The sequence below is a fragment of the Hemiscyllium ocellatum genome, unplaced genomic scaffold (genome assembly GCF_020745735.1).
Source record: "Hemiscyllium ocellatum isolate sHemOce1 unplaced genomic scaffold, sHemOce1.pat.X.cur. scaffold_2142_pat_ctg1, whole genome shotgun sequence".
NCBI lineage: Eukaryota > Metazoa > Chordata > Chondrichthyes > Orectolobiformes > Hemiscylliidae > Hemiscyllium > Hemiscyllium ocellatum.
In genome coordinates this window covers 47,501-57,500 of record NW_026867986.1, presented here as the reverse complement: position 1 = coordinate 57,500, position 10,000 = coordinate 47,501, and positions in this window count along the sequence as shown.

Genomic DNA, 10,000 nt, shown 5'->3' with positions numbered 1-10,000 from the left:
GAACCCTCCGGCTTGCACTGAGACACGAGGTCGATGTGCTAAGCACCCCGGGGGCCCCTTTCGCCTGCAGGTCCCGAGCCGCCAACATGTTCTTATTATCGTGTTCCCCAAACCTGGTGACGGGCACCACAGGGCGGCAGAGCCATCGCACTTGCCGGGTGGCAGAGGAAGGACCGGACTATGTACCATAGCGGCCAACCACTCCCAGAGCCGGTCGTGCGGGGCTCGAGGTCTGCTCTCAACGTCACATGCTTCTGTGAGTGCTCAGGCAAGGGTCAGACCACATCCTTCCTGGCAGCACCCAAAGCAACCAGGCCGCTCGTGTCTCTCGCCTTCATTTTTTCGACACAAGCGCCTGAGGAGGGACGCCACCCCTCCCCTTGCGTCAAGAGACCTCCCCACCGGCCTCTGACTGATTCTTAGAACGGACGGAAAGAGTCGGGCAAGCCTGTCAAAGATTTGAGCGTATGTCAAAAGCTTTAGACTTCCGCGAACTCTCTGGCTTGCACTGAGACCCGAGGTCGATGTGCTCAGCACCACGGGGCCCCTTTCGCCTGCAGGTCCCGAGCCGCCAACATGTTCTTAGTATCGTGTTCCCCAAACCTGGGTGACGGGCACCACAGGGCGACAGAGCCATCGCACTTGCCGGGTGGCAGAGGAAGGACCGGACTATGTACAATAGCGGCCAACGACTCCCAGAGCCGGTTGTGCGGGGCTCGAGGTCTGCTCTCAACATCACATGCTTTTGGATGTGCTCAGGCAAGGGTCAGACCACATCCTTCTGGCAGCACCCAAAGCAACCAGGCCGCTCGCGTCTCTCGCCTTCTTTTTCGACACAAGCGCCTGAGGAGGGACGCCACCCCTCCCCTTTGCGTCAAGAGACCTCCCCACCGGCCTCTGACTGATTCTTAGAACGGACGAAAGAGTCGGGCAAGCCTGTCAAAGCTTTGAGCGAATGTCAAAAGCTTTAGACTTCCGCGAACTCTCCGGCTTGCACTGAGACGCGAGGTCGATGTGCTAAGCACCACGGGGCCCCTTTCGCCTGCAGGTCCCGAGCCGCCAACATGTTCTTAGTATCGTGTTCTCCAATCCTGGTGACGGGCACCGCAGGGAGGCAGAGCCATCGCACTTGCCGGGTGGCAGAGGAAGGACCGGACTATGTACAATAGCGGCCAACGACTCCCAGAGCAGGTTGTGCGGCGTCTGCTCTCAGCCTAAGAGGCTCTGGGAGTGCTCAGGCAAGGTCAGCCTGCACCCTTGCTGGCAGCACCCAGGGGAACCAGGACGCTTGCATCTCTCGCCTTCATTTTCGACACAAGCGCCTGAGGAGGGACGCCACCCCTCCCCTTGCGTCAAGAGACCTCCCCACCAGCCTCTGACTGATTCTTAGAACGGACGGAAAGAGTCGGGCAAGCCTGTCAAAGCTTTGAGCGAATGTCAAAAGCTTTAGACTTCCGCGAACTCTCCCGCTTGCACTGAGACGCGAGGTCGATGTGCTAAGCACCACGGGGCCCCTTTCGCCTGCAGGTCCCGAGCCGCCAACATGTTCTTAGTATCGTGTTCTCCAAACCTGGGTGACGGGCACCGCAGGGAGGCAGAGCCATCGCACTTGCCGGGTGGCAGAGGAAGGACCGGACTATGTACAATAGCGGCCAACGACTCCCAGAGCCGGTAGTGCGGCGTCTGCTCTCAGCCTAAGAGGCTTTTGGGAGTGCTCAGGCAAGGGTCAGCCTGCACCCTTGCTGGCAGCACCCAGGGGAACCAGGACGCTTGCATCTCTCGCCTTCATTTTCGACACAAACGCCTGAGGAGGGAAGCCAACCCTCCGTGTGTCAAGAGACCGTCCCCGCCCCGGCCTCCGACTGATTCTTAGAACGGACGGAAAGAGTCAGGCAAGCCTGTTAAGACTTCCGCGAACTCTCCGGCTTGCACTGAGACGCGAGGTCGATGTGCTCAGCACCACGGGGCCCCCTTCGCCTGCAGGTCCCGAGCCGCCAACATGTTCTAAGTATCGTGTTCCCCAAACCTGGGTGACGAGCACCGCAGGGAGGCAGAGCCATCGCACTTGCCGGGTGGCAGAGGAAGGACCGGACTATGTACAATAGCGGCCAACGACTCCCAGAGCCGGTAGTGCGGCGCCTGCTCTCAGCTTAAGAGGCTTTTGGGAGTGCTCAGGCAAGGTCAGCCTGCACCCTTGCTGGCAGCACCCAGGGGAACCAGGTCGCTTGCATCTCTCGCCTTCATTTTCGACACAAACACCTGAGGAGGGAAGCCAACCCTCCGTGTGTCAAGAGACCGTCCCCGCCCCGGCCTCCGACTGATTCTTAGAACGGACGGAAAAGAGTCAGGCAAGCCTGTCAAAGAATTGAGCAGATGTCAAAATCTTTTAAGACTACCGCGAACTCTCCGGCTTGCACTGAGACCCGAGGTCGATGTGCTCAGCACCACGGGGCCCCTTTCGCCTGCAGGTCCCGAGCCGCCAACATGTTCTAAGTATCGTGTTCCCCAAACCTGGGTGACGAGCACCGCAGGGCGGCAGAGCCATCGCACTTGCCGGGTGGCAGAGGAAGGACCGGACTATGTACAATAGCGGCCAACCACTCCCAGAGCCGGTAGTGCGGCGTGCGAGGTCTGCTCTCAGCGGAAGAGGGTTTTGGGAATGCTCAGGCAAGGGCCAGCCTGCACCCTTCCTGGCCGCTCCCACGGGAACCAGGCTACTTGCAATCCTTTCCCCCAATAGCAAGTGCCTTTTGGAGGGACGGCCGGAGTCAACGTGGGGTTTGCCCGCCCTCCAAAGTGTCAAGAGACCGCCGCACAGGCCTCTGACTGATTCTTAGAACAGGCAGCAAGAGTTGGGTAAGTCTGTCGAAAATTTGACAAAGTGTCAAAAATTAGACTTCCGAGAGCTCTTGGGCATGCACACAGGCCTGTCATTCAAGTGCTCTGCCCGCGGAACCGTGTTTCGGATGCCTTTCAAAGTGGTCCCGCGCCGCCATTTTGTTCTAAAAATCGTGTTCCCAGAAATCTCCGGGTACCCCGCCAACCTCACTGTGTCACAATGTCAAGTGGCACTGAATGGGTCTGAATTTCAAATTCGACTGCTTCGCTCTGGAACTCGAACCCGGCAAAACCGTTTGGATTTTTCCCGGTCCAGACTTCCGCGGCAGACAAAGTTAAAGTTTTCGGGCTGCAGACTCAAAACGACATCTGGCCAACCGCCGGGCTCAATTCGCCCAGTTCCTCCGGCACTTCGGAACTCATGTTCGGCATGAGTTTTTGAATCTTTCCCGATGCTTCGGCATTTTCCTCCGCTGACACTTAGAATATTTTTCACACTTGGCCGAAAATTTTTCTAAGTTTTTCTGGTTACTGATTTCTTCTTTTCGGGCATTTTTCTAAGTTTTCTTGGTTACTCATTTCTCATTTTCAAACATTTTTCTAAGTTTTTCTGGTTACTGATTTCTTCTTTTTGGGCATTTTTCTAAGTTTTCTTGGTTACTCATTTCTCATTTTCAAACATTTTTCTAAGTTTTTCTGGTTACTCATTTCTCATTTTCAAACATTTTTCTAAGTTTTTCTGGTTACTGATTTCTTCTTTTTGGGCATTTTTCTAAGTTTTCTTGGTTACTCATTTCTCATTTTCAAACATTTTTCTAAGTTTTTCTGGTTACTGATTTCTTCTTTTTGGGCATTTTTCTAAGTTTTCTTGGTTACTCATTTCTCATTTTCAAACATTTTTCTAAGTTTTCTTGGTTACTCATTTCTCATTTTCAAACATTTTTCTAAGTTTTTTCTGGTTACTGATTTCTTCTTTTTGGGCATTTTTCTAAGTTTTCTTGGTTACTCATTTCTCATTTTCAAACATTTTTCTAAGTTTTTCTGGTTACTCATTTCTCATTTTCAAACATTTTTCTAAGTTTTTCTGGTTACTGATTTCTTCTTTTTGGGCATTTTTCTAAGTTTTCTTGGTTACTCATTTCTCATTTTCAAACATTTTTCTAAGTTTTTCTGGTTACTCATTTCTCATTTTCAAACATTTTTCTAAGTTTTTCTGGTTACTCATTTCTGCTTTTCCAACGTTTTACTAAGTTTTGCTGGTTACTGAGTTCACACTTTTAAACATTTTCGGGCATTTTTCTACGTTTTTCATGTTACTCATTTAGCACTTTCAGGCACTTTCCTATGCTTTCCTGCTTACTGATTTCACACTTTTAAGCATCTTCGGGCATGTTCCCTAAGTTTTGCAGTTCATTCGTTTGGGACAGTCAGGCAGCTTTCCTAAGCTTTCCTGGTAACCGAATTCACATTGTTGAGAACTTTGGAACCCTTCCCTAAGCTGTGCTGGTTACTCACTTTACCTCTTCAGACACTTGCCCCCGTTGTGACAGAGACCACTTCCCGACTCGGGAAATGCACCAAATTCGGCCTGAACTCAGAGGGCAGTCCCCCCTCGAAGGCGTGGAAGTCGGCAGAATCGCCGGGTCAAATCCGGCTGAGCTACCCGGCATGGAAGCCTCAAAGTCGGTATGAGCTGTCAGGTTTCACTCCCATCCCCGTTTGGACCACTTCCCGATCGGGAAATTCACCAAATTCGGCCTGAACTCAGAGGACAGTCCCCCCTCGAAGGCGTGACAGTCGGCAGAACCGCCGGATCAAATCCGGCTGAGCTACCCGGCCCCGAAGCCTCAAAGTCGGTAAGAGCTGTCAGGTTCACTCCCATCCCCGTTTGGACCACTTCCCGACTCGGGAAATTCACCAAATTCGGCCTGAACTTATACAACAGTCCCCCCTCGAAGGCGTGACAGTCGGCAGAACCGCCGGATCAAATCCGGTTGAGCTACCCGGCTTGGAAGCCCCAAAGTCGGTAAGAGCTGTCAGGTTCACTCCCATCCCCGTTTGGACCACTTCCCGACTGGGGAAATTCACCAAATTCGGCCTGAACTTATACAACAGTCCCCCCTCGAAGGCGTGACAGTCGCTAGAACCGCCGGATCAAATCCGGTTGAGCTACCCGGCTTGGAAGCCCCAAAGTCGGTAAGAGCTGTCAGGTTCACTCCCATCCCCGTTTGGACCACTTCCCGACTTAGGAAATTCACCAAATTCGGCCTGAACTTAGAGGAGAGTCCCCGCTCGAAGGCGTGGAAGTCGGCAGAATCGCCGGGTCAAATCCGACTGAGCTACCCGGCCCCGAAGCCTCAATGTCGGTAAGAGCTGTCAGGTTCACTCCCATCCCCGTTTGGACCACTTCCCGACTCGGGAAATTCACCAAATTCGGCCTGAACTTAGACAACAGTCCCCCCTCGAAGCCGTGGCAGTCGCTAGAACCGCCGGATCAAATCCGGTTGAGCTACCCGGCTTGGAAGCCCCAAAGTCGGTATGAGCTGTCAGGTTCACTCCCATCCCCGTTTGGACCACTTCCCGACTTAGGAAAATCACCAAATTCGGCCTGAACTCAGAGGGCAGGCCCCCCTCGAAGGCCAGGCATTCGGCAGAACCGCCGGGTCAAATCCGACTGTGCTACCCGGCCCCAAAGCCTCAAAGTTGGTATGAGCAGTTAGGTTCACTCCCATCCCCGTTTGGACCACTTCCCGACTTAGGAAATTCACCAAATTCGGCCTGAACTTAGAGGAGAGTCCCCGCTCGAAGGCGTGGAAGTCGGCAGAATCGCCGGGTCAAATCCGACTGAGCTACCCGGCCCCGAAGCCTCAATGTCGTAAGAGCTGTCAGGTTCACTCCCATCCCCGTTTGGACCACTTCCCGACTCGGGAAATTCACCAAATTCGGCCTGAACTTAGACAACAGTCCCCCCTCGAAGCCGTGGCAGTCGCTAGAACCGCTGGATCAAATCCGGTTGAGCTACCCGGCTTGGAAGCCCCAAAGTCGGTATGAGCTGTCAGGTTCACTCCCATCCCCGTTTGGACCACTTCCCGACTTAGGAAAATCACCAAATTCGGCCTGAACTCAGAGGGCAGGCCCCCCTCGAAGGCCAGGCATTCGGCAGAACCGCCGGGTCAAATCCGACTGTGCTACCCGGCCCCAAAGCCTCAAAGTTGGTATGAGCAGTTAGGTTCACTCCCAAACCCGTTGGGACCACTTCCCGACTTAGGAAATTCACCAAATTCGGCCTGAACTTAGACAACAGTCCCCCCTCGAAGGCGTGACAGTCGGTAGAACCGCCGGGTCAAATCCGGCTGAGCTACCCGATTTGGAAGCCTTCAACACAAAACCCATCCGGCAATGCCACTCAAAAAGGGCCCAAATTCAGAAACACCCCCTTCAATAGGTACCACTTCCTCGGAGACACTACCGGGACACGCTCCCCTCGGCGAAAATTAAGCCCCCACCACTAACTGAAGCCAACCGCAGCCCCAACTTCAACGGAGAAATCAGTAACCAATTCAAAAATGCACTTGGTTACTGATTTGTACTGCTTCAAAAATATTCTAAGTGTCGCTGGTTACTGATTTGTACTGCTCCAAAAATATTCTAAGTGTCACTGGTTACTGATTTGTACTGACTCAAAAATATTCTAAGTGTCGCTGGTTACTGATTTGTACTGACTGAAAAATATTCTAAGTGTCGCTGGTTACTGATTTGTACTGACTCAAAAATATTCTAAGTGTCAGTGGTTACTGATTTGTACTGCTCCAAAAATATTCTAAGTGTCGCTGGTTACTGATTTGTACTGCTCAAAAAATATTCTAAGTGTCAGCTGGTTACTGATTTGTACTGCTCCAAAAATATTCTAAGTGTCAGCTGGTTACTGATTTGTACTGCTTCAAAAATATTCTAAGTGTCAGTGGTTACTGATTTGTACTGCTTCAAAAATATTCTAAGTGTCGCTGGTTACTGATTTGTACTGCTTCAAAAATATTCTAAGTGTCGCTGTTACTGATTTGTACTGCTTCAAAAATATTCTAAGTGTCGCTGGTTACTGATTTGTACTGCTCCAAAAATATTCTAAGTGTCGCTGGTTCTGATTTGTACTGCTTCAAAAATATTCTAAGTGTCGTGGTTACTGATTTGTACTGCTCCAAAAATATTCTAAGTGTCGCTGGTTACTGATTTGTACTGCTTCAAAAATATTCTAAGTGTCGCTGGTTACTGATTTGTACTGCTTCAAAAATATTCTAAGTGTCAGTGGTTACTGATTTGTACTGCTTCAAAAATATTCTAAGTGTCGCTGGTTACTGATTTGTACTGCTTCAAAAATATTCTAAGTGGGGCTGGTTACTGATTTGTACTGCTCCAAAAATATTCTAAGTGTCGCTGGTTACTGATTTGTACTGCTTCAAAAATATTCTAAGTGTCAGCGGTTACTGATTTGTACTGCTTCAAAAATATTCTAAGTGTCAGCGGTTACTGATTTGTACTGCTTCAAAAATATTCTAAGTGTCAGTGGTTACTGATTTGTACTGCTTCAAAAATATTCTAAGTGTCGCTGGTTACTGATTTGTACTGCTTCAAAAATATTCTAAGTGTCAGTGGTTACTGATTTGTACTGCTTCAAAAATATTCTAAGTGTCGCTGGTTACTGATTTGTACTGCTCCAAAAATATTCTAAGTGTCGCTGGTTACTGATTTGTACTGCTTCAAAAATATTCTAAGTGTCGCTGGTTACTGATTTGTACTGCTTCAAAAATATTCTAAGTGTCGCTGGTTACTGATTTGTACTGCTTCAAAAATATTCTAAGTGTCGCTGGTTACTGATTTGTACTGCTTCAAAAATATTCTAAGTGTCGCTGGTTACTGATTTGTACTGCTTCAAAAATATTCTAAGTGTCGTGGTTACTGATTTGTACTGCTTCAACAATATTCTAAGTGTCGCTGGTTACTGATTTGTACTGCTTCAAAAATATTCTAAGTGTCAGTGGTTACTGATTTGTACTGCTTCAAAAATATTCTAAGTGTCGTGGTTACTGATTTGTACTGCTTCAAAAATATTCTAAGTGTCGCCGGTTACTGATTTGTACTGCTTCAAAAATATTCTAAGTGTCAGTGGTTACTGATTTGTACTGCTCCAAAAATATTCTAAGTGTCGCTGGTTACTGATTTGTACTGCTTCAAAAATATTCTAAGTGTCAGTGGTTACTGATTTGTACTGCTTCAAAAATATTCTAAGTGTCGCTGGTTACTGATTTGTACTGCTTCAAAAATATTCTAAGTGTCAGTGGTTACTGATTTGTACTGCTTCAAAAATATTCTAAGTGTCGCTGGTTACTGATTTGTACTGCTCAAAAAATATTCTAAGTGTCGCTGGTTACTGATTTGTACTGCTTCAAAAATATTCTAAGTGTCGCTGGTTACTGATTTGTACTGCTCCAAAAATATTCTAAGTGTCGCTGTTACTGATTTGTACTGCTTCAAAAATATTCTAAGTGTCGCTGGTTACTGATTTGTACTGCTTCAAAAATATTCTAAGTGTCGTGGTTACTGATTTGTACTGCTTCAAAAATATTCTAAGTGTCGCTGGTTACTGAATTGTACTGCTTCAAAAATATTCTAAGTGGGGCTGGTTACTGATTTGTACTGCTTCCAAAAATATTCTAAGTGTCGCTGGTTACTGATTTGTACTGCTTCAAAAATATTCTAAGTGTCAGCTGGTTACTGATTTGTACTGCTTCAAAAATATTCTAAGTGTCAGCTGGTTACTGATTTGTACTGCTTCAAAAATATTCTAAGTGTCGCTGGTTACTGATTTGTACTGGCTTCAAAAATATTCTAAGTGTCGCTGGTTACTGATTTGTACTGCTTCAAAAATATTCTAAGTGTCAGTGGTTACTGATTTGTACTGCTTCAAAAATATTCTAAGTGTCGTGGTTACTGATTTGTACTGCTCCAAAAATTCTAAGTGTCGCTGGTTACTGATTTGTACTGCTTCAAAAATATTCTAAGTGTCGCTGGTTACTGATTTGTACTGCTTCAAAAATATTCTAAGTGTCAGCTGGTTACTGATTTGTACTGCTTCAAAAATATTCTAAGTGTCAGCTGGTTACTGATTTGTACTGCTTCAAAAATATTCTAAGTGTCGCTGGTTACTGATTTGTACTGCTTCAAAAATATTCTAAGTGTCGCTGGTTACTGATTTGTACTGCTTCAACAATATTCTAAGTGTCGCTGGTTACTGATTTGTACTGCGTCAAAAATATTCTAAGTGTCGTGGTTACTGATTTGTACTGCTTCAAAAATATTCTAAGTGTCAGTGGTTACTGATTTGTACTGCTTCAAAAATATTCTAAGTGTCGCCGGTTACTGATTTGTACTGCTTCAAAAATATTCTAAGTGTCAGTGGTTACTGATTTGTACTGCTCCAAAAATATTCTAAGTGTCGCTGGTTACTGATTTGTACTGCTTCAAAAATATTCTAAGTGTCAGCTGGTTACTGATTTGTACTGCTTCAAAAAATATTCTAAGTGTCGCTGGTTACTGATTTGTACTGCTTCAAAAATATTCTAAGTGTCGCTGGTTACTGATTTGTACTGCTTCAAAAATATTCTAAGTGTCGCTGGTTACTGATTTGTACTGCTTCAAAAATATTCTAAGTGTCGCTGGTTACTGATTTGTACTGCTCCAAAAATATTCTAAGTGTCGCTGGTTACTGATTTGTACTGCTTCAAAAATATTCTAAGTGTCGCTGGTTACTGATTTGTACTGCTTCAAAAATATTCTAAGTGTCGTGGTTACTGATTTGTACTGCTTCAAAAATATTCTAAGTGTCGCTGGTTACTGATTTGTACTGCTTCAAAAATATTCTAAGTGTCAGTGGTTACTGATTTGTACTGCTTCAACAATATTCTAAGTGTCGCTGGTTACTGATTTGTACTGCGTCAAAAATATTCTAAGTGTCAGTGGTTACTGATTTGTACTGCTTCAAAAATATTCTAAGTGTCAGTGGTTACTGATTTGTACTGCTTCAAAAATATTCTAAGTGTCGCCGGTTACTGATTTGTACTGCTTCAAAAATATTCTAAGTGTCAGTGGTTACTGATTTGTACTGCTC